This window comes from Ailuropoda melanoleuca, chromosome 8 (assembly GCF_002007445.2).
Source record: "Ailuropoda melanoleuca isolate Jingjing chromosome 8, ASM200744v2, whole genome shotgun sequence".
In the NCBI taxonomy this organism is placed as follows: domain Eukaryota; kingdom Metazoa; phylum Chordata; class Mammalia; order Carnivora; family Ursidae; genus Ailuropoda; species Ailuropoda melanoleuca.
The window spans coordinates 17,585,378-17,610,998 of NC_048225.1; the positions used below are offsets into that span (position 1 = coordinate 17,585,378).

At 41.9% G+C, this 25,621-nt stretch overlaps 1 long non-coding RNA gene across 1 annotated transcript in view; it reads right to left on the minus strand.

Moving 5' to 3' along the window:
- Positions 1-8,024: 8,024 nt before the first annotated feature.
- LOC117803332 overlaps positions 8,025-25,621 on the minus strand; it is a 236,440-nt gene continuing 218,843 nt past the window's right edge. Inside the window, exons 6-8 of the long non-coding RNA XR_004627056.1 lie at positions 13,624-13,711; positions 13,098-13,183; positions 8,025-10,335 (exon numbers count right to left, since the gene is read on the minus strand). This is a non-coding gene — a long non-coding RNA (uncharacterized LOC117803332). The remainder of the gene's footprint in view (positions 10,336-13,097; positions 13,184-13,623; positions 13,712-25,621) is intronic.

A 25,621-nucleotide genomic window follows, 5' to 3' on the forward strand; every position in this document is an offset into this window, starting at 1 on the left:
AAGAGGCAGCTTGTCTTCATATAGCTCTTCGGCCATGGTTTAGAAAATACTCCATAAAGTCTCTTACCCTGAATTTGTACCTTGAAAGGTTAAATTTCACTTCCCCTGCCAGAACTGGAACTATTTACTAAAGCAACAGAAAGAAAATGGAGGAGACAGAATTTTCCATCTAGAGAAGTCTCAAACCCTATCAAACATGATGTTGCATGAACGTCCCCCTCCTCCACCCTTCCTTAATGCACCATATAGAGAGGGCTCTTGTGCTGTAAAGGTGTCATATATATTTTCTCTTCACTCAAAGCTTCCTGAATAAAGAGAGATCTATTTGTCTCCATGGTGTTTTCGCCATTAACAGTATCAGAGCTGCAGGAACACAATGGGAGATGTGTTTTCCGTTAACCTCTTGACTCAGAGATGTCCTGATGCTAAACGTTATTGCATTTTGCATTAGCACAGAACAGTGGGAGTTCTGTGGCTGATGTAAAAGGGTTGAGAAGGGCCACAGAAGCTCTCGTGTGCTCCATACTGCAGTTGGCAGTGGAGCACGAAGCACATAATTTTTGTTTAGAAAGAGCACAAACAGGAACCGGGGATGGAGGTAGTGAATTTCACATATCCCACATACCCCCTTCTGTTCACCACTGAGATAACCTCTACTGGAAAATGATATTCAGTGCTTTAACATACCTTGTTCTTAGACATTAACTAGGCAGAAATTAATTTAGTTTTCTTTATTAGCCCAGTGATCTACAAAACATGGAAGGACCAAGAGGGTTAATAGTCACTGTTTTCTTACGCTACTTTTTCCATTGCTTTGATGTGGCCTTTCGTGTTGACAGCTTGTAGTGGTCACCGTAACTGCAAATGTTATACCATTGTGCTCGTGTCCCTTTGACAGAATGGAGACAGAACTGAAAATATCCCCTGCCATATCATAAAACGGAAGGATATGGAGGCCAAGAAGATTGTAGTCACTGCCATCTAAGATTCCTGAACGACAGCCCCAGAATTGCAGAATATTCTACGGTACAGGGACCCCAAAAAAGATCTGGGTCTAGTCCATGGATTTATATATTTAGATACTGACAGTCAGAAAGCTTAAGTGATCTGAGTATCATAGAGCCAGGTTTGATACCTGCACTCATGCCTCCGGCTGAATTCTCTTTACATGTGCTATTCAAGGATGCTTCTGTGGAACGGATGATCACGGTAACCAGAAAAGTTTTTAGAACTACACTCAATGTCACAGTGTCCCTGTTCTAAGATGCAACTTCCATAGGCCTGCATCTTGAGTTCTGTTGGTGAAAGGAACTAAGATATTTTTAAAAGATAAGCTTTGTGACTACAATTAGAGGGGAAATTGCTGTACTTATCTAAAGATGGAAAGCTGTCTCCAAATTTCTTGCCCTCAGCTTAAAAGCCTGGACATCCTGGGCTTCAGAAGCAGTCGATCATGTAAAACTTTGCTACCCGAGAGTATGTTCTAATACCAACAGTTTCAGCCTCACTTAAGAGTCAGTTAGAAATGCAGAATTTCAGGCCTCGTCCTGACCTACTGAATTAGAATCTGTGTTTTAACAAGATCTCAGGGGATTCATATTAATTAAAGTTTGATAAACAGTACTGAAGGGAAGCTTTCAGTGGCACTTAGAAGTATAGCTGTTAGAGAACTAGAAGGTAAAGACCACCAGAGGTCGGTCTTACTCAGAAGAGAGGAACAAATATTTCAGTGGGGTTAGAATTTGGAGGGCAAGAGATGAGGGGTTAGAATCTTGGGGGGCAAGAAAATAGTACAGTGGGACAAGAATGGTAATGAGGTAGGGTGTTACAGATCAAAGTTGTAGTAAGTATTTAGAGAGTATTATTTGGTTGAATAAGAAAACCTTGGTTTATTCATTTCTTCCTGGGTCTTCAGAGCACTCAGAGAAGACACTGAACCAGAGCCAACTTTGAGAAGGCTAGGGTTTGTCCTTCTGAGAATATCTTTGGAAGTGCGGACTTCCAAACAAGAAGGGGATTGATGGTGCTACCAAGTACTAGTTAAATGTCTCTAATACACCAAGTCAGAGTCAAAAAGAATCTGATGCATACAAATGAAGAAGTACAAATGACCTGTCTTCAGAAAAGTTTATGAACTCACTATACTAACTGGCCAGAGTCTCCTTAAATCGTGTCAGTGAAATGTTCCTTGATGGATGAAGAAGGTCAAGAGGCCAGCAACACATTATGTTCTGAAGTCTATCAGTGTGTTAGAAAATAGCTGGATTAAATGACCAGATTCCAAAACATTAAAATAACATTTGTACCACCCGTATAGATATTATAATTTCTTGATGCTATCTTAAAATGTAGCATCATGCACCTCTTTGTTTTTCACTTTTAGCTAAAATTAAGTCTCAGAAGATACTATGGTTATTTACATTATACTATGGTGTATTTAGGGTTTCCGGACTAAGAATGATCATCAGACATAAAATTCAGTGAAGAGTTCCCTTGAGGAAAGAACACATACTCACCAAAGATGAAGATAAGAAATGACTCATTTTAAAGAATACTCTACCCATCCCGTACTGCTATAACTTACAGCGAGATGTGTCTAATGTGGCCTCCTACATAATTTATTTTTCTTGCAGTTCCTAAACTCTGACCTGGCTCAAAAAAGGGAAGACCATGACCTCCTAGACACCACAGCCATTCTAAAAGCAAAGAGGGCATTATGTAAAATCTGGTGGGTACATCCTTATTACCTAGTCAGTAGAAATCCAATCATATGATCAAACATATGAAAGTTAGCTTGTTTTCAAAGCATGACCCCAAATACTCCTTGGCTCTTGGCAGCCATGGCTGTGTGAAACCACTCAGGTTTATGCAAGGAGAGGATCTTATTGTCTTGTACAGGAAGATAGCTTGATTTAAAAAAAAAGCTTTATAAATGTATAAACAGTACTAAGTAGGTCCTTATACGTCAAGTGGCTACAGATGTTTGATACACAAACTCTAAGCCAACACAGATATAGGTAAGAACTGTGTTTCATGTCAAACTCATAATAAATGTGACAAAGTAATGGCAGTGTCTTCTAGAGCAAAGCCAAAGGCCTTTCTAAAGGATGAATGAGTGAACTAAGAAATGACGACTGTACAGGAGTCTTAGAATCACTCCCAGTTCTACTGTAGACTTTTGGGGTGGCCTTGAACCTGAAACTCTAGCTGCGCTTTATCATCAAGCTGGGGCTACTTATCCTTGAACCTCTTAGTAATGTAACAATCACCATAATTCACTATGAAAATGTTTGCGCATGCAATCAAAATGGTGACACGGGGATCTTGTCTCTTCTTCAATGTAGTTGAGAGAGAGAGAGCATGCACGAGCAAGCTGCAGCTAAAATGAGCAAAACCATTCTCTTTTACATATGTTGTGTATTAAAATGCCAGAAAGTCATCAAATGGATTAAATAACCTCATTAAGTACCTCGGACTACCTTTTTGCATTTTCTCTTGAAAGCATCTAGGCTTGGAGCAACCCCATCCTAGCCAACAGACTTGGAATCTAGTGCTGCTTTGCCACTCATATACTCTGGGTAGGTTGTGCAAGTTCACGCTAAGTCAGGCAAAATGTCCATCATTGTTGACGCCAGTTATCACCCTGAAATGACTGAGCCTTGTTTCTGATTTAGTCAATCCCCACATTATTACCAGTCCAGGCTCTTGGCCTTGTCCCACAGAAGTTGGTTGGAACGTACCTCATTAACAGGGATATACATAACATTCAAAGACCAGCTTGGCCCGAAATCCAAAATATGAATTCACAAACATGGCTCCTGATCTGGGGAGCTTGCTTGGATGGAGGGTGCGTAATTACTTTCAATGTGATGAACTCTAAGAAAGTGAAACATGATTGCAAAAATGGCCCTGTCTGTCATGTGTTCCTGAGTTCCTGCCCTTTGCCAAGAAACCTCCTAGCGTCTCCTACTCTGGCTCCAGGCTGGGTCATGTGACTTCCTTTGACCAATGAGGTATTAGCAAACATAAAACAATCAGAAGCTTGCAAAATACTTAAGCCTTTTGGCTCTTCCTTGTTCTTGCTTCTCTGCCTTCACCATGAGAACACGCTACAAAGATTTTGCTGGAAGACGGGCCACGTGGAGGGCACAGAACTGAATTACCTCAGCATCCTAGTGACCCTGTCCTACAGCTGACAGCAGAATGAATGAGACCAGCCAAGACCAGAAAAACTGCCCAGTCTAAATCACTGACCCACAGACTCACAAGCTAAACATGATTATTGTTGTTTATTATGCAGCATTATTGTGACAATGGGTAACTGATAAGCTGAATCCCTCAAAATCTCATGTTTTTGGCAAAACCAAATCCAACCCAAAGAAACAGAACATGAAAATACAGCATGGGTACAAGAATTAAACAAAACCTGAATTCTAAAATGCCAGTAAAAGAACTGCACCCAATCTTACCTTTCACAGGCTTTCCTAGAAAAAAAGGCGCGGAGGAATCATGATCGTTCTCGGCATGTTGCTTTGTGCAAGACCCAAGGAAAGCTAGGAGGCTGTACAGTTATCTCCCTTGATGTAATTCTAAACTATACAACCTACTACCTCAACCTGGGAGCATGCAGTCACAATGGCTGGAAAGCTACCATTTCTGAAGCAATGAAATTACATGTTAGTCTTCTAATTGTTCTTCGTGCTGTCACCTATTTGGGCCAATCATAAGAGACAACACATCAAAGGGCCTGACGGTAGAGGAAATAACACAAGAATCTTGACTTGAGATTACTGTGCGTACAAGAAGGGAGGAAATACTAAGGGCTGTTCTTCTTGATATCATCGGTGCATCAAAATTATGATAATGATATATAATGGCGTTTATTCTGATCAAACTAACGCCCTCGGGTATCTGTGTTAACCATATAAAACTAAACCAATATTTAAACTTGAACAATTGAAAAAGAAGTAGGAAAACAAATGTTTCTACCGTGAAACTGAACAACTATAATCTCTAAAGGGTCAATTAACAAAGGGAAAGAGCTTCAGCCAAAACATGGTGAAAAATGCTAGGAAACAGGATTGTGAGCAAAGCAGAGATAGACAAATAATACAGAAGCTATGCTGAACCTTCACCCAACAGTATTTACCATAAAATTACATAATTCACATGCTTATCAAGTGCCCCTCTTTTGAGAGCTGTTTCAGCACTTTTTTTTTGGTGTAAATTCTGTCCCCAATAGTTTAGCAATGTGTAAAATGTGATTCTGTATTTTTTTTCCTTCTACCGAAATACAGTAAATTTCCCTGTTTGCTTTTAATTTTTAAACGGGGTCTTTAGTTTATCCTCTGTCCTAGTTTGATGCTGGAGCAGCAGACAGGCTTTTGCAGCTTGATGACTTCCCATCTCCATGTGAATTCATGTGGGATCAGGTTTGCACTTTCCCATGAGGTCTGCTCTCTGGTCTATAGATGGCCACCTCTCCTCATTGCTTAGCCCTGGTTTTGCCTGGTAAAGGCTGTTCCATAAAGGAGCTGGGCCCAGGCATTCAGAGATGGAGGAGTGTCTAAGCACATGGTGAATAAAAGGGTGGCAGTCCCATGGTGCTAACTACGTTCCAAAAAATAGATCCAAATCTTGCAGAGTTGGCGTTTCATCACGCTGCTCCACTAACCTGGAGAGGGGCCGTTTTTCCCATTTTTCCAGCCCTATTCCCTGATGCACGTATCATGGAGTGGGGCTGCTTTTTTTGAGGAGGCTGCCTCTCTTGGACGAGTGCTACCCGGCTTAGGGGAAGACTGGGAAGTTAGTTTCACCAAGCAAACTCCCATTCATCCTTCAAGCCTCGATTCAAAGAGTTCTTCCTCTGATCACTCATCATTTCATATACAGATTTCTAATTTAACCCTAACACTATTGCATCATAATTTATCCATCTGTCTCTTTTTATTACACTGTGAGTTATTTGAAGATGGAGCTGTGCTACTCACCATTGCAAATCTAATCCAACCTGCATGCCTACTACCTGGCACAAAGGAGAGACTTAAAAATATGTTCCTTGTATGAAAGCAAAAGCATATGAATGAATGGGCAAAGTGGGAGTATAAAAGAACCTGAAGATAAAGGCCAGGTGATTTTTATTTTTATGTCATGTCTCTTGTCCTTCTACTTATATTATAACTTCATAGTATGGTAAATAAAAAAATAAAACAAACAACCCCCCCCCCCCGCGCGGAATGGATGAATTCAATTTGGTAAGTTTGCCTTAAGTCCTGGATCTCATATGGAAATTCAAGGAGTAATGTGAGTCCTCTGCCTCTTGATATTAAATTATGTATAAGATTTAATATTCACTAGGACACTAGAAGAAAACATAAGTCATTGTCTTTCCTTTGCATTCGAATTTCTGTCATTTTCCTTGCACTGACCATTTGCTTGATTTCTGTAAACACTGTGAAGGTTTAACTCTTAGGAATAGAAAACAAGGCAATGAAAGGGCTGGTAAGAGTTAGCCAAAGAAGATAGAACAAAGACAGTATAAGTTTTGATGTGCTAGCATGCTAGTATATGAGCCTAAATGGATAGCTTATAGAGAATATCCAGAAGTGGAAAAATTCATCTTCTTCTAGGGGTCAAAGACAGAAAGATGTTGTTGCTAGAATACTAATGGTTTTCAATACCCTGCTCTTTTCGTTGTGTGAATATCCTTGTTTATGTACACTGATTTTAGCCCATTATCATGTATTAGTGCAATTATGGCTCATTACATAATTAGTGTAAATATTTGTAGGCATGCAATAACAACATGCAATTATGATATGGAATGATGTCATAAAAAGTCTTATTGAAAGAAGGAAGTAAAAAATAAAATAAGTAGCATTTATAGAAGAACAATAGTTACATATCTTTAGGTATAGACAATCTATTGTATGCTTTCACTTTCAAAAATAGATTCCAAAGGTATTCTGAATCCATATATACAGACTCTCGGTCTGTTGAACATTGAGATCTGAGGTGCTAGCCGCAATCCCCCCAAATGAAATAAGGGTGAACCTCAAACAATGCTACAAATGTCTGAGATTGTGGAAAAGGAGGGACTCCCCATGAGTAAACACATTGTCTATCCATTAGGTATTTGGAAGCTGGGCAACTGTTGGAGTAAAGCATGATTCATTAAAACAGGCGTGAGTGTTCAGTGTAACTGACATGCGATCCTACAAAGGGGCGCCTGACTAAAGAGCTCTATTTTTGAAGTCAGAGTCATATCTTCACCGTTTCACAAAGTACTGAATACGTAAGCATTTATAAAAGTTTGTGGGGTGAATGAGTGTATGAATCTCATAATTTTTCTAGCCATAAGGCTATCCCAAAAGAAATAAGGAGACTTATTCTAATTTTACTTTATTGATGCATGTTAGGTGTTGAAAAATCTTTGACATTTTTACAGAGTCATTCATATTGACTTCTCTGTAAAATTTCAGCACTCTTCCGGGCATAAGAAGCTTAAAAAATCTGAATTAGAGAGGGTAGGGGACATCAGATGAGGTTAAATACCATAGTGAGTGGACGAAGATTCATAGGACCTAACAGATATCAGGGAATTATTGGTAAGCACCTTGAAAAATAAGGAATCATATCAAATTAAAATTCAAAGTTAACTATTTCCCATACATACCATTTTCTTCCCACGTAGAAAAATCCATTTATTAATTTTGGAATAAAAACAAGAAACTCTTTTAAAACTGAGTATCAGCTCCTCCCGCTGCCCCCACCTCATCTCTGGTGATGAAGGGTGAATTGCTTTATCAAATGCAATTCTTGGAATAAGAATTATAATTTTCTGGGGCGCCTGGGTGGCGCAGTCATTAAGCGTCTGCCTTCGGCTCAGGGCGTGATCCCGGCGTTCTGGGATCGAGTCCCACATCAGGCTCCTCCGCTAGGAGCCTGCCTTCCTCTCCCACTCCCCCTGCTTGTGTTCCCTCTCTCGCTGGCTGTCTCTCTCCATCAAATAAATAAATAAAATCTTAAAAAAAAATAATTATAATTTTCATTTTTTTTAAAAAATCTAAACTACATCCTGGTGTTACAGCTTCATAAATTTATTTTGATAGTGACGAGTTGAGGATTTTAATAAAACTGCTTTGTTTTATACTCTTTCTCTCTACACCTCCATGCAATAATGACTACTGAAATATATTTTTAGAGTCTTCCCAGGAAGACCTGAAATTATTTTACTTTCTGCAGCTTCCTGTAGAATATTTGGTCCACTCTGAGGGAGACCCAAAGGAATAATTAATATCTACAGAAGCATTCATTCATGGACATGGAGGGAGGGAAAAACACTGAATTGCATCATCAAGTAAAATATTTAATATCCTGTTTCTTGTGGCTAGGGTCCAGGGGCTTTGGGTTTTCCACTAGAATATTTTCCAGTCAGATGAATCAAATAATAATATCTCAGGTCTTTGAGAAACCTTGAAAAGATTGACTGCTCTCCATAATCTTTTTTCTTGGGGTAATGGGTTTTAAAAACCTCCTTCAAAGAAACAACCTGGCAGTCACCTCATGGCCATCCTGAAGTCCTTCTGGTGTCTCTGTATGGGGACTACAGGCAGCATAACATTCCCTTGGATTCAATGAACTCCATTGGTCCCACTGGTAACACACTTTAACGGCAGGTTAAAGGGATGATGGGTAGAGACATGATTTTGCCTTTATCAAAGATAAGTATTTATCCAGGGAAGTACAAGTTTAATTTGCTAGCAGCTTATCCATTCTAAGTCAACCACTTCAAAGAAGCAGGTAAAACCAATCAAGTAGATTGTTTGTTTAATGGGTGGATCAAGGCCTTGGGCAAACGATTATACATGATACATGTCAATGAGGACAATCTTTCTCTTCTGGAAGTCATGTTCTATCATCGCATAATGAAGTAATGACTTCTTGGCAAGCTGGCAGCTGAGATCTACAACCCTTCTCGATGCTATGCCAAGCAAACACAAAGAAAACGCACGTACACCATACCCTCCTGGTGGAGTGTTTGCAGAACTTTCCATTCTCGCCCTTAAACATATGGGGTCTATACCTAGACCTTCCCAATTCCAACATACAACATTTCATTTTTATGGACATAATAGAAGAAAGAGTTCTACCATCCCGGAATAGTGTGGCTCTGAAGAGGAAAGAGCATTTAATGAAATAAAATGTTACCATTTGAATTTCAAACTTTTTGCCAATGGTAACTCAGTAACTGCTTTATATTGACTCTTCTGGTTAGAAGAGTCTGCACAAAAAAAAAATAAATAAATAAGTAAAACAAAACAAAACAAAAAAATCTTAAGGGAATTCCTGGCACCGTGTTTGACCAGAAGGGAATGCAAGAGTTTAAGAGTCATCCAAATCTGATCAACTTTTCACCCTGGGTTCTGTTTACAGACTCCTCAGCTCACATTGTTGGAATGAGACAAATATAGCCACTTTTGCTTTGATCTGCAGTCAGTTTGGCTTTCCAATCCTGGCACAATGGTGACATTTAAGAGGCAAGGGGATAAAATTATTTTCATTCCAGCCTCTTAAACATGTGAAGACTTACAATACAACTCTGGCCAACTATGAAGTTAGACCTCAACGGGAGATTTCTTTTTTATAAAAAGTTCTTTTTCTTACAGTGTTGGCTATGCACAGAAGTATAAAGACTTCAGCACATCCATTGCCCCGGTTAATTTTATTTTAAAAGGTAAGGATGGATTTGAGAACAATGGGGGAGAAAGAACTGCCACAAGGTACAAATCAAGCCAGGGTGAGATGGGTCTCCTACACGAGCTTCTGTTCATTTTCAAAAAAAAGATCATGGTAACTTTCAAAACAATTAGTCAGGCCTACAGAAAACAAAACAGACCCTTGTTTAGGTATCTATTTACTCATCCCTCAACAGTAAGCTGTCTGAGTCACCCAAAGTCTTGCTGCCTCACCTGCGAGCCCCGTCTCCTAATTTGATAGCTGACAATAGTTACAAGAGCTAAGGGAATTGAGGGCACGCTTATAAATTAATGAATGAGGACTCCCATCCCTCTCGGAACAGAAGGTCTCCTTCCTCCCGTACCAGCCCTTCTTTCCATTTCTACCACTCTTAAAGGAAACTAAGGGGAAGAGGGGGAGTGAAAGGGGTGGGAAGGGGGATTGGGGGGCATACAGGCAAAGCCCGCAGTCTGTGAGATTGCCTAACAGACACATACCTATAGACACAAGCTTGTGTGGACTATCACCACAAGTTCGGATCTACGGGTTTGTGGCAACAGGCCTCAGTATCTTCTCTCGTTTGGGGGTTTGAGATGTCTGAAAATAAAACGTTAAAGCCATTAGTCCAGCCAAAGATTCTGCCATTCTGATATTTTATGCTCCAAATTGAAAGACTTCATTCTGCTCTTAGAAGGGGCTAAGGTTCACCAACAGCATCTGCATTCTCCCCACATAAGTCCCTCTGTTTTCACTTATTCCACAGATACGCTAGGCTTTAGTAAATCTCATCAGGTTATTGTTTAATATTATGGAAGCCTTATTTATTCAGACCTTAACACACGATCTGGCCAAAGCGGTATCAGATTGTAAGGGAGAGAGAAAGAGAGAGAGATTGAGAAACACATGAAATCCCAAGTGCAAGTTCTTTCCTTTAGATGCCTGTAATTACGTGAAAAAGGATGGTGAATTTTTCCCTTCCATTTACATTCTGGAAAACAGGTGGAATAAACTGGCAAGCACCACCAATAGGCTTAGAAGTATTTTCTGAAAAGTCTTCTAGAGGAGATTTCTAGCTATCTTAAATTGGAAGACTCATCTTCAGGAAAAGTGTGTGTTTTTGTTTCCACCCCACCCCCATTATTGGTCCCAACACCAACACAGAACCAGTTGGGCATATATTATAAAATTTGAACTGGAAAAGAAATTGTGTAATTGTTCCCCCCAAAACTGTTCAAGGATGTGAAAATGGATCTGTTTCTGAGGCCTCTTGTAAAATGATTTCATTTGTCAGTATAGCCTTCTTTCTTCCAAGCTAACGCTCTACATGTAAATGTGGGACATCCAAGACAACGGAGCTTCACTAACAGTTCCTTTCGTGAATTTTCTTAAAGACATAGTCTGGATCATAAGCATTTCTACGACACATGATGAAAAGCAAAATAATCCCCCTCCCTAGATATTGGGGAAAACATATGCCTCCATCCTCCACACGACCTAAAAAGAAACTTTTAAATTTGTGTTAGCAACATCTAAAGATCCTGGCTCTCAAAAAAATTCTTTTCCTTTGCTTTGACATATAAGCATGAGACTTTCTCAAGATCCTAGGAAGCTGTACTGATAACAAAAAAGGCAGAGCCGAATTTGGGGATTATTTAGAGACAAGAGCAGGCCCTCATGCACACAGCCTGAAAGGTGAAAGCAAGAGAACACAAAACCATCCAACGGCAAGGACCAATAGGGACAAAGACGCGACCCTTCACAGATACTCCATCGCCTGCCTCGTTCATTAGGACTGAGCTGCGGATAGGATTCCTGGCAGTGTACTCGTGCAGTGAAGGTTCCCCAAACTGAGAATTTAGGTGCAGCTCTGTGGCGTGACTTTCAGATCCAAAGTGACAACAGAAGCAAGTGGAAATAACTACAATCCAAACCGATCACCTGCAAGTGGTCTTGGCTTTCTTTTAAATGCTCATTTCCTTTCTAAAATGAAAGATTTTAAAATGAAACCCAAGCCTCTTCTTTTCCTTCGATCTTTCTGACAAAGGCACAGGTCCAGAGGCATTTGAGGCTGGACACTCTGCGCGCTGTTAAAGGGTCGCTGGAGCACGTGTGATGGAAGAACTCTCATTGGAACGGAAAGAAACCGGCCCAGGCTTCCAAAGTGATGAGGGCTAACTATCATTATCGGGTTTATTAAAAAGAGCGAATGCAGTATTTATTCGCAGTGAACGAAAGAAGATCTGTCCAAGGGTTATACTTAGTCATTCAATTAGAGCCCTCTTCATACATTTGCACCCTCGAACCCCAAAGAAAGGAGTGCGATGTTATGTTTTAATTGGGGGCATCTCTCTCTTTTTTTCTTTTTTCTTTTGGTAAATATGGGACAGAGAGAAGCTATTCATTTCAAATGGGCTGTAGTGTTAGCTTCCAAACAATCCACGGTTTTAATTTCAGAAAATAAAAGAAAAATCAGGAGATGTCTAAATTGCAGGGGGAAAAAATAAGTCAAATCCTGACCTCATAGAAGAATGGTGTGTTTGGGAGAAGATATTTTCTCCAAAATATTAATTGACTACGTCCTTCAAGAAACTTCTCTGTGTTAAGGAGGAAAAGAAAGGTTCTTTTCAGAGGAAATTTTGGCTTGCTTTATGAAGCAAGATTCTGTGGGGCTCTGTTAGATAGTAATACTCATAATTAAGCTGGAAAATGGAGACTGAATGCTCATGAACAATGGCAAAGCAGGGTAAGGTAATTTATCAAGCAAATATATCATTTATGTTATAAAATATTTTTAAGTGGCACAAAGTCCTTCAATACCACTAAAAGGAAACTACCCATATCACGATAGCTGAGCTCAAATCCTAGCCACTGGACAGGTATGGGGATAGCTGCATTAAACGCCATACTGTATTACCAATCTAGGACTAAAGTTAAAACGTCAATATTGTTATTATGCAATTTATACAAGCCCTATCTTCCAGGAATTCAGAGCACACGGTAGGCTTTTTAGAGACAATCCTCTAATATTTACATTTTTAAATTCAATTACCCAAGATAGCCACAGAGCTTAAGGACAGTGCCTGATGGTTTCAAATGAGTTCTGGCTAAATCATTTTCAAAAGAAGTAAGCACTGTTAAGTAATAAATTAAAAAAAATTTTTTTTCTGAATTCCATAGAATTGAATGCCATGACTGCTCTACTCATTTGCTATGAATCTTATAAAGCTATTTGCTAGTTTAAAAAAATCAAGTTTAAAATTCAGTTATTCTTCAGAACTAAAGCATTCAGGCATGCCCTAAAAATTTGCAGTACTTAAAGAAACGGAAGTTTGGGGAAAGTTATAGGAAAACATTATTACCTGAGAAAAGAAACTTCTTAGGAATCCTATTTTTTAAGCTTGTGGCCATCTTGCTAGGCCAATGTCTTCAAACCATTAGCCCGCATCTGGAAAATAAAATTATTTTAAGTGGATCAAGACCCTTTGTTTGTTTTTTGGTTGGTTTCTTTTTGCCACCCAATTCTTGATTAAAGCTAAATTAGAATTAACGCCAGAATGAGAGTAAAAAGGGAACACCAAATGCTGAAATAAAAATAATTCTAGAAAATCACCGGGCAACATTATGTTTACTTCATTTCCCAAACTATACATGATATAAAGGTTTTGCAAATAAGTCACTTTCACATTTTTCCTGGAATTTCCCTGGCTATCGACAAACCCTGAGAACGATTTTACCAGAAAAATGACCAAATAGGAACGTGAGGTCTCAAAATACTCACAAATTCCAATGTTTTATACCAAACCGCTCATTTGCTAAACCTGATTAAGAGACAGGCTATTGATAATTAAGAATGGTTAAGGTATAATCAAGTTGGGCAATCATTACCTGGCTTGATGTAGCATCACTGAACCATCGTTTTAACTTTTTGATTCTGAAATGTTTCGGGAGTCATTATTTCTCTCTGCTGATGGGGCTGTTAAAAAGAAGTAAAATATCTTATTGTGGAGAATTCATGAGTCTATCCCCCTTCCACCACAGCAGGGTTCTTGGCTTCCTTTCCAACGTTCTTTCATTGGCCATGTTTAGACGCAGGGTTTGCTTTTCCTTCATTGTTCCTTTACTAATGGAAGGCAAACTCACGGTGCAGCTGCTTGCAAAAGGGAAAATGTATCTGAGTTTTGCCTGGCTGTGGACTTGAACACCAAATCCATGGTGATGTCAGCAGAAAGACACCAACAGAAAGATTTCCTGCCCTCCACCCTCCTTCTTTTTTAAAAGATGTATGTCTTGTACCGAATCTCAGCAGACCTCCTTTGTCCTGAGGGGATAGAGCAATTCAACTGAACTTTTTAAAAAGTAAGGAAGGAAGGAAGGAAGGAAGGAAGGAAGGAAGGAAGGAAGGAAGGAAAAGAAAGAGAAAGAAAGAAAAAGAATGAAAGAAATGTAGGAAGAAAGGAAAGAAAAAAGAAAAGAAGGAGGCAGAAAGAAAGAGAAAGAAAAAGAGAAACAGAGAAAAAAAGAGGGAGGGAGGATGGAAGAAAAGAAAAGAAAACCAAAAAGAACAACAACAACAAAAGACTCAAATCTACCCTTTGGCGTTCATCATGAAGCAGGGGAGATAGCTAGTCTTTGGTCTCCCTATGGCTTTTCTGTTTTCCTGATGGCTTTTCTCTCACCCTCTGCAGCCCTTGCTTTTTGTAGGAAGATCCAATCATCTCAAGAAAAGAAGCACATCCAGCAACCGGTGCTCCAAGAGACATTCACTTGTGCCACGTGCCACACCGGGCGCCATCCACCTGCAACACTGCCCCCGGGACATCAGACCCCAGTGCAGGAGTGCCTCTCAGACGTGCAATGCAGAGACTCCGGCACTAAAGCCAGCTAGCTTAGGTAGAATTAATTCTTCTCTGCCCAGGAAAAACTGACCAGAAGGGAGCGGGAGGGAGAAGACTGGCCAGGCAACGCCATCGTGTTCGTGCTCCTTTCGGCGGAAGGGAAAATTAGAATTGATATGGATAAGCTTCCTATCACACCCACCACTCCCCCCACATTCAAAAAATTAATATTTTATGTAAAATGAAAAATGAAGGTGTGGCTAGGTCAACGGAAGAACAAAGACATGAAAATGGTATGACCGAGTAAGACAGAGTGGACAGAAACAAAAGATGCCCTCAGATTCTAAATGACAGAAAAAGCAGCCCACTCCTCAAACAGTCTGGAACCCACTCCATGTGTGCCCTCAATAGAAGTGCAAGAGATCAACTATTTCAGAGTGAGGAATTGGAGGCAAATTTGCTTTCGACACACCCGAAGAAACAAAAGAGAAAGAGGCTGCCAGTAACAAGTTGTCTCGTGTGCAGCTGACTAAGGAGACTACTTTCACTTTTGAAAGCAAGAAGTTTGCTTAGGATGACAATTTTTCTTCCTTTTTAAAATGCAAACAATGATGCCAGGCTACAACTCTCCTTTCTAGCTAGGTGGTTTAATAAAGCCAGGAGGGTTTCTTCAAAGAATCACAATTTTAAGAAGTAGAGAAGACCCTGGTTCTGATATGGAAACATGAGATACAGATTTTTAAAGATCAGACGTCTGTCATTTCTTTAATATAAATGAACTATATGGTGCGCAAGGCTTCCTGTATGCTGGCCAACTTTAACACTTTTATTTTCAAAGCTATGTTTTACTCTTGAGAACGCAACCCGCAATTAGATTAAGAAGCTACGAATTAAGTGGGGGTACAGAGAGGCTTGGGAAAGAAGTGACAATTAAATCACTTGGACCCTGCGAGAAAAGAGATAAGCCATATGCAAAGAGTCAGGATGTCCTCGGAACCCTGACCGTGTAACAATGGGATGCTTGTTTCGGGAAACGTACAAGAGAGCCCGGAGCCCCTGCAAGGTTGTCTACAACCATCAAACACAAGAAACCAGGTTCGGCTGCAACAGAAAGACCTTTGCATTACTGCAGGGTACAGATTTAGTCAGAGGGAACATCTGAACAGCCCACCAAGCCTCCACATCTCAGCCCAGGGGAGGCCAGCTTTTCTCCGCTCAGGCGCTCCACGTCTACTGATTTCTACCTTTCCCTCTTCCTTCGGAACAACAAACAACCAAGGAGAACATGATTTTATATTGTCTTCGCCAAAGTGAAGTTTGAAAAGAAAAAAGTATCAATTTACATTATCTACTTCTTGCTCTCAACTTTTCCTAGGATCAATCTCTTTCTTCTCTCTCTCTCTCTCTCTCACACACTCACACGCACTGCTGCTTGGTCCAATCTGCTGCTTGCTTAACAACAACAGAATGACAAGCAACATCTGTTTGTAAAAGAGCCAAAATCAAACCTTCACGTTTTTTGGCCAGGTTTCTCTTTTCTTTTTTTCCCCTGACTCTCGAAGGGGAGGGGGCAGGAGGAGAAATATTAAGATTTACATTCGACATTGGCTCCAGTGAAGCAGCAACTCTACTCCCCCAGAGTTATTTCAAAGGAAAGCAATGTGAGGTCAAACCACTGCAGTATTTCTGGTTGTCTCCCCTGAAGCAAGTCCGATCGCATAAAATCCGACAACATACCAGATCCCTAAAAGTCAGGATTTTTTTCCCTAATGGCTTTATATTCTAATTATATTATATTCTAAGTAGAATTACAGGACCCTGTGTGTGTGTGTGTGTGTGTGTGTGCATACATGTGTATGGGGGCAAGAGGTGAGAGATGCAAAAGGAGAAGAACGAGACAAAAACATGATGGGAGATATGTGGACAGGAAGGGAGCTCTGTGGCTTCTCCCCATTTTGCAACACACAGGCGTATAAACAGGCACATTCACACATATGCCACACACAGGAACGCACACTGCAAGCAGCAAGGCCGCGGCAGAAACCTGCACAGCTGTGGCCATCAGAAACAGTCTCTATCATTCCCCTGAGGAGATGAGAATTTCTGGAAAGCTACCAACAGTCCACAAAGTCATAATGCAAAGGAGCAGAGCCACCTCGGGGAGGGAGGGGCCCCAGGTGGGAAGGAGCCCGGGAGGGAGAGAAGGGTTTGCTACCAACTGAAATAATTTCATCCTCCTCGAAGAGAAATCGAGGACTGTTAGAAGCCCGACTCCCGTTTCACTCCAAGTTTGGAAGAAACCCACACGCATTAAAGGAAAAATAAATTCAGACAAGTTGCTAAGGAGACTTGTGTAAACTCCAAGCGTAGACATATTTCTTGGCCTTTCCCCCTCTGCTCCATCTTGTATTCTGATCACGCCGCTCTGCGGCAACATTACACCAACCCCCTGCATTAATCTTGGCCTTTGCCGTGCAGACTGGCAAAGCACGCTGGTTGTATATATCATCATCTTTCCAACTTAACAAGTGGAAGGGGTGTGTATGTGCATGCACGTATGTGTGTGCATATGTGTGTGTGTGCCTAGGTGGAGGGAGAGAGTGGGGGAACTTAATTTGGAATTCTTTAAAATAGGTGTTGAACAAAGAGGAATACCTAGCCTGCGTGTTTGGGGAGCCGTGAGGAAAGCAGCAGGTAAATAAGACACCTAGGATGGGAAGTTCCTCTTCACCTGTGCCTGACGTCCTTTCTCCGTGCCCTTAGCCTGCCCCACCCCCACCTCTGGTTAAAATCCTGGATTCCCAGCAGAGGTAAGCGGAGCCTGAATCATTACAGAGGCCGGCTCAGCGGCCCAGGCTCAGGCGGAACACAGTGCATTCCACAAAATGGAACCCTGTTCCTGGCTCCCCTGCTCAGGAGGGTGTCCCAGGGAGATCAGCTTTTGAAAACAAACCGGAACGATTCCTAAAACCTCTAAACCAAACCTGTTTAGATTCTAAACCCGTCAGCATTTTGGAGGAGAGACTCCAGCCCAATACCCATGCTCCGGAGCACAGGCCCTCTCCCATAGTGACACATCTTTCACAGCAGCTGATACATGTCAACTTTTGATTTAGGGGAAAATTAACATTTCCTTTCAGGACAGAGATGTTTGTATTGTAGAAGCCAATATTTTCCTTTCTCAGCCTCCTGTATTAGAATTTCTAAAATCTTCCCTAGGACATAGAGAAGGTAGACAATTCTTAGCCTGAATCATTACTCAGGGTGCTGGGGCAAACCAAGTCAGGTCTGAGTGTGCACGTGTGTGTGTGCTTCTGTGTTTTTGTGTGCATGTGTGTGTTTGTGTATGTGTGTGTGTGTCCCTGTGTCACTGTCATGGGCAGATTAGTAAGACACACACCAAAATAGTTGGAGGACGAGCATCTGTTTGGTCGCTTCCCAAATTAGAGAAGTTCACAACGTCTGTCTACCAGCCACAACAGAAAAGCTCCAGTGAAGGGCAACCAACCAAGCCCGCTGCTGTTTTAGCCACAATTCTCAGGGGTGGATGTGGGACAAGGGATTAGCAAGGGGATGGGAAAAGCATCTGCGTTCAGTGCACAGGACTGGGTGTGTCCCTTCGGCGGGCTCCGAGAAGGCTATGCGGCTCCCATCTCTTCTCCTTGCCAACCTTTATTTGGTCTTCACACTTCAAAGCTACAGCAAGCTGTTCTGCCTCAGTTGAAATCAGGCAGCCAGGCGACTCTTAAACTAGCAAGATGGAGATTTCACTCCTGCCACTCTCAGAGAAAAATATAACCCAGCAACCAGCCCTGCTTGCCCACCCTTTCCAAACGACTCCATGAAACTGAAGGGAAGAGGGGATCCTTGGAGTTCTTCATGACCTTTTCCCTACCAGGCCTATCCTCTGATGTTTGTGGCACGAAGCCATCGTGACTCAATCAAAATGAAAAATGAACCTTGATGGAGGAGAGCCTGGTGGGCCTATCCCAGCAGGCAACTGGGCAATTACCCTGTGACCTGGCTGGCCTGGGGGCAGTAGAGTGACACCTGCCTTTTTTTTCATTTGTTCAGGAAGCCCAGGAAATCCTGCCTCGTCTCCTGCTGGTCTATTTGTCCTGCCTGCTGGGAATGGGAAAGTCATCTCACCCTAATATGAAGACATGTTTGCTGGGATGCTCCATGCTCTTCCATCATCAAAGAGAGGAAGAACTAATTTACAGGATCAATGCAACCAGTCGTCCTGCCGTGGAGGACCCTTCTCCACCTTGATTGCCAAAAACACGCTTTCCTTTATAAGGTGGCTCGCTGCTTTCTCAAAGTCCCCAAAGAACAGAAAACATATTAGATACCTTTCATTACAGCACCACCTGCCCTCCCTCCAGCCCTGCCAATCCTTTGTGGAAAAAGAAAAGATACAAGTAAACCAATGATCAACATGGCTAGGCTGGCCGTATCAGAGGCATAACGAGTACATTCAGATAACTTTCAGATTAAAAATATGGTTTTTCACATCATATTAGAAAATCTCTAATGAGTCTGTTCTCTGAGATTCAGGAAGAAAAACGGCTCTATTAACAGTGGCTGGCAAACTATAATGCCGCCCAGACCCATCTCAAAGTAAAAAGAGTTACAACTGCTATTTTTAACTTGAGTGTAAGTACGTGTGTGCGTGTGTGTGTGTGTGTGTGTGTGTGTATACCATCCAAATGTCTCATCTCTAGCCTTGAGCTCAAAAACCACATCTTTTTCACATTTTGTCAAGTGACCTTCCCTTACTCCACCCTGAAATTCAGTCCGATACCCCACACACAGGGTAAGGAACAGAATGTTTTGCCTCTCCATTTTTTATGAGCTAATGTTTCAGATTGCAAAATGCTTTACACATCATCCAGTCATTGTCTCCTCGGTCCAGCTGGTATTACTGCTCCACGTTGCAGCGGAGAGGAAAGTTAAGTGTCTTTCTAAAGCTCATGCTATGGCAGCATCACAATGAAGACCCCCTTCCCCTCCCCAAACCGGGGAGAGGGTCCTAGGTCCTGAAGGGATTTCATGGTCCCCCTTTTCTCATTCTGCCTTACTTATCACTGAGCCACTGTGTGCCCCGAGATGTAGGAAACCCCTGCCGTAAGTACTCTAGCAGCTGCCATCTTGGGTATCCCCAAAGAATAAGCCACCAAATGCTCATATTGGAGATTGACATCAGAGGTCAATTAAGATTGAGAAAGGTCTCTAGCAGTATGTTCTAGTCAAGCCTAGTTGACTGTGCATTGCCATAACTCTGATCGTAACAGAGAGGTCACGGACTCCTGATTCTACAAAATGCTGTTCTCCGATCTAGACCTGGACTAGAGTCCATCTGTCCATTACCTGGGGTCATTGTTACTGCTCGCTTAATTTTTATTTGTTTTCACACACGGGACAGGACTGAAGAGAAGATGAATTCAAGATTTGAAGAAGACATCAAATTCTAAGTGTCCCGTGTAAAATGTTTACACATTTTCTATATATTCCCAAGGCAAGTGGTTACTAAAATATAATTGAAAAAGTATTAGTGTCCCTCAGGGAGCATTCGAGGTGGTGAAGATGCTATTCTTGGGTAGGATTAATATCTATAATATAATCACATCTCTGTATTTTCATCTCCCATAAATAATTTATTTCTGACATTTAATATGGACCAGACATCACCTCATGGCTCATAAAAGCAGGATCATATTTCCCATTTTTTTGACGTGATGTTTTTGGGGTGGTAGACAAGGATGGGTGGGGTAAGTGGAAAGCTTCATCTTGAGTCCCATCTAAATGATCTGTAAACAGAAAAGGCTGGCAAAAGCCACAGAACAAGTCCAAAATCCCTTCTTGAAACATGTTAATTATGTCACGAAGAACGCAAGATGCCACTTATTCCATATTTTTATTTTTAAAGTTTGAGCCCTTGATGCCAACCCTGACTGACTGTTAGGGGCTGTCTGGAGTACAGACTTAAAAGGATTCTGAAATCCTGTCTGATCTCAGTAGGAAAGAGTTTTATGAGCATTTAGTAACTTATCACTGCCAAGGGGGAAGGAGTTTGATGGGACATATACTAAATAGTGTCTGCCATTCCTGACTGACCCCAAACTCCTCTTGGAGCAACATTTCCTTGACTTCCTCATGACCGTGGGGAGGTGCTGTTCAGGAGCCTGTGTGTGATATATTCGGGGATTCCTGGAAAGTATCAGTGTTATTATTATATTATTTCTGGACATTCTAGCTAATCACAAAGGAGTCTGGGTTGATTTTTATCTTAGACATCTTATTCACACAATCTTTAGAAAACACTCTAAATTACTGGAGCGAAGTCAAAATTAAAAAAAAAATAGCAAAAACAACTCCCATCCTCTTCTCCCAGTCACTGAGAGACACAAATCTGACAGCTAAGTCTCTGTTGAAGGCAAGAAAAATCATGAAAAAGAGCAGTTTCTGTATAGCCCCGGATGCCAAACCCATTCATCCTACTCCGATTCTCCTTGGAATCTCTATGTGAGACAACACATTTTATAACAAAGACTTCTCCCCAGATGATTCCCTGATCCAGATTGGCATGACCATTTCTCCCGGGAAGTTTGGAAGGTTCTTGGTCCCAGGTGAGGGCAAGCAGGGGCAAGGGGAAGACACTGTGATGAGATATGGATGCTTGCCATCCTACCTCATTGACTTAGGAGGTTAGAAAGCTCTGGCTGAACAGGACCTAAAATCAGTAGAGTTACCCTTTATTCAGGATACTCAGCAACAGACAAAGCTCACCAGAAATACCAGGACCCTGAAGAAGCCTTATCATCGTAAATAAGATCTGACTGTAAATCATAGGTTCACTAATGGACTTCTGCCCCACAAGAAGGTAAAGCTTTAGTCTATGGTCTAAATAAATTAAAGCAAAAGTCCCTTTTCAGAAACTGAAGCCTGAGGGGACCACATCAAAGACTTTCTCACTCTCATTGATCTAGCTTTCTCTGCTGAACTCCACATTATGGGCTGTAAAATCCACCTTCCCAAGAGATAGGGTGGGAATCTCCCCAAGGGCAATTAAGTATTAATTCCAACCTGTGGAGAAGCCACCTTTATTTTCACATTTCTGAGATGAGGTGGAGGACACCTTCCTAGCCCCAGCCCAAAGAAACTCAGCATGATAGCTTGTAAAGATGGAGATCTTCCATCCATTGAAGGGGGGGGTGGGGTCATCAATCCTTTCTTGACTGAGCAAAATAGATAGGGCTTACAGATTCTTCTCCTTACAAGTCAGACCACTACCTAGCCCATCCCTCCATCACCACGGAGGCCTACAGCTGGGTCCTCCAGTAACCCCCACTTGAATCCATTTGGCAAATGGACATGAAAGGTCAAGCCTACCAGATGTTCTTCAGTGACCTGTGCACACACAGTGAGGGATTAAGATCAAGTCACTGATGAGTTTTCCTTGTGGACCTGCAGCCCCCGGCAGAAGTGGTGACCACAGGAGTCAGAAGCCTCTACCTTTGAGGTAGGAATTTTCAAGGAGACTTGGAGGCTTGACCTCCAAAGGGAAGGCCTGGTTGGAGCTCGGAAATAAAGTACAATAAAAAATCTGTCTGGAATGGGTTTACACAGGATCCCCTGGGTAACAGAGAATGACAAGAAATTCCATCCAGGAGTTCAGCTGAGCATCGTAACCTTGGTTCCTCGGCACATCTGTAAGTCCTATTAGTGCTTACGAGACCGACTTGCCTGTGAATTGATTGGGAAGTACAGTTACACTGAAAGGGGCCATGAAGATGGGAGAGCTAACATATGGCTTCCTCCACCCCCTGCCCAGAGCTTGCTTTGGAGGACTCGGAGCAAGGAGCATGGGCTCTAGGGTACCCCTTGTCCTAAATGATCACCGCCACCCCCGTACGGGAGTGTAAGTGTGTCTCCCCAGCCACCGCCTCCTTCGTGGCCATGAACTTGTGGGTACGGATGTTGGTATGCTGCCACTGAAACCCAGAGCTGTATTTTCTTCTTAGCATGTTCACAGCCTCCAGACCCATGGCAGACAAAGGCACCACCAAATCCACACTAAGCTAACATAAAAGCCCCGAGAAAGAGAAACACTCGCTCCCTAACTGCCTTTCTTACAGCATATGGCCTACCGGCCTCACTAATGCTAACACAATGAAATTCCTATTTAAACATCTTCGCAGACAGCTCCAAAATGGCACTGGCTCCACTGTGCATTTTCTTTTTTTCTTTCTTTTTATTTTTTTCTGTTACATCTCGGCCTTTGCTAGAGTCCCACTTCCCTGCACACACATACCTCGCAAATGGGCTATGCCAGATGGGCTCTTAATCATAGTAATCAGCTGGGAAATTAAATGTTGGAAAATCCAGCCAGTCTTCTGAATTTTCCCACTTGAGATTAGGGCCTGAGCGGTCGTGGTGTCCTATATGAGATACAGGCAGCCTTTTAGAGAAGGGTCAATGTGATGGACCCAGCGTGGGCTTCACACTTTATGGGCATTCGTATTTCTTTCTCAGAAGATGGCTGTAGCTCAATTCACTTTTGTTTCAGCTCTGACAGTTGCTATTAATACCTCTTATTTACAGAACACACACCTCGAAGGAGCTCAAAACATTTACAGAAATTAACCAAGCCTTGTAACATTGCTGTCAAGTAGACAGGGACTAGATGTACTTTCTTCATTTCAGGAGGAGAAACTGAGCTATTAAGAGGGCAAATTTTTTTTGCCATGCCGCGTAGACAGGACCCCACGGCCTACTCACTTCCAGCTGTCTGCCAAAGCTGCCAAATGAGGTAGGTATTTATTTATACTGTTCTCATCAACTTATTACTCTAGTATTTTTCACACATTCGTAGGCACACCCACACCCAAAAAGCACACTGTTAGATTCTGGTGTGCAAATATCACGTCTTTTTTTCTTCTTCTATGAACCTTCTCCCTGAGTGTGTATTACAGGTTTGCCCTAGTAAGTGATCGATAGGTATGATTGATCTGGCTTTCTTCCTCTCTGCCCAGAAGACTTCTAGATTCTGTTCAAATGTCACCTCCCCAGATGACCCTGCCTGAGGTTCCATCGGCAGCTAGGTTTCTGGTGATGCTGCAGTGCCCACCTCATCCAGCACCAAAGCCATTCTACTGGGATTATTAAACGGCATCATAGTGAAAAGAAAGTAGGGGCGCCCGGGTGGCACAGCGGTTAAGCGTCTGCCTTCGGCTCAGGGCGTGATCCCGGTGTTATGGGATCGAGTCCCACATCAGGGCTCCTCCGCTATGAGCCTGCTTCTTCCTCTCCCTCTCCCCCTGCTTGTGTTCCCTCTCTCACTGGCTGTCTCTATCTCCGTCGAATAAATAAATAAAACGTTAAAAAAAAATAGCGAAAAGAAAGTAACTTTGTAGTCTTTGAGATAGACAGGCCTCCACTGGAATCCTAATTCTGCCCCTCTGAGACATCGGACAAGGTAAAATGAGGATAACGATATTTACTCCAGAATCCGTTCTGGGACTATTTGTAGTTGGAGAGAACAGAAACAATTGGATACTAATCGATATGGCAATGCTTAAATGCAGGGTGGTCCTTCAGTATTGAGAAATGCTCTTCTAGCCGTGATGAAGACTAGACGTGTACAAAGGAAGAACAAAGAAATACTTCCAAGACACATTAAGTGTGAGGAACAAGTTGCAGAGAATACGTATGATTCTATAAATACGAAAAGCTCCCAAATCATATCTCTGTTCTGTACAGCCTTGCCTAAAGGCAAGACAAGAGCACATAGAAAGCAAGGGCTCAGGACACCGTAGCTACTCCTCTTAAGTCTGGATTCCTTGCAAGTGGAGCTGGGTTCGAACCTGTGTATCTCTAGCTCCTAGCACAGCGTCTGGCACTTGACAGGGGCGGAGTGAGTGAAGGAATACTGCTCAGTGAATGATGCAATCAGGAATTAGCTGTTGAGTCAGGGAATAAGAGCGTTAATGTGAATCACAGAGTCTTCTGTGCTGTTTGCAATGTTTTCTAATGTAGGGAGGCAACGCAGTCCTTTGGGAAGAAATTGTCACCAGGCTGAGATTCTAGATGAGTGTTCCTGAAAGTGTGGCCTCGGGACCACCAGCCGCCACATCACCCTGGAGACTTGTTAATTGTGCAGATTCCTGGGCCCTGCCCCTGATCTGAATCAGAGTATCTGGGACTGTGATTCAGGAAATCTGTGTTGGAACAATCTGGTTTTTATCTATAGATAAAAATTGGAGAATCACTGCTTTAGATCTGTGCTACCTTCCTATTCGACTTTGGGCAAATCACTAACATTTGCAGAGCTGAGTTCCTTCCCTCCTGTGGAAGGGCTGAATCTCAAACACTCCTTAAGCTGCTAAATTCTACACCGTGACTAATCCAGTTCCAGGGGTAGACCTCTCCATAAGTCATATAAGATGGACAATCCAGGGTCGCCTGGGTGGCACAGCGGTTAAACGTCTGCCTTCGGCTCAGGGCGTGATCCCGGCGTTATGGGATCGAGTCCCACATCAGGCTCCTCTGCTGTGAGCCTGCTTCTTCCTCTCCCACTCCCCTTGCTTGTGTTCCCTCTCTCACTGGCTGTCTCTATCTCTGTCAAATAAATAAATAAAATCTTAAAAAAAAAAAAAAAAAAGATGGACAATCCAAACCTGGTTTGAGCTGTTGGGTCTTTGCTCTATTTATTGGATATTTTTCAAATTCAGAAGCTTCTTGTTATTTGCTCTTACTCTTAAAAATATTCTTTAATTACTAAAATCAAGAGTTAAGGACATTCTTTGAGTGTTGGTTCTTAGTGATTAAAATATATGCCTTTAATATCTTAACACATTTGTGTTATAATTACATTAACATAATATAATGACTATGAGAAAGAGAAAGTACACACACACACACACACACACACACGAAAGGGAAGATGGTATGAAGACCTTGGAACGGATACTGAAAACAGTGTTAGGAAAGATTACCGGAGAAAGCCAATAGAATGTCTCCCTCTGGCCTTGGGTATGGATGGAATA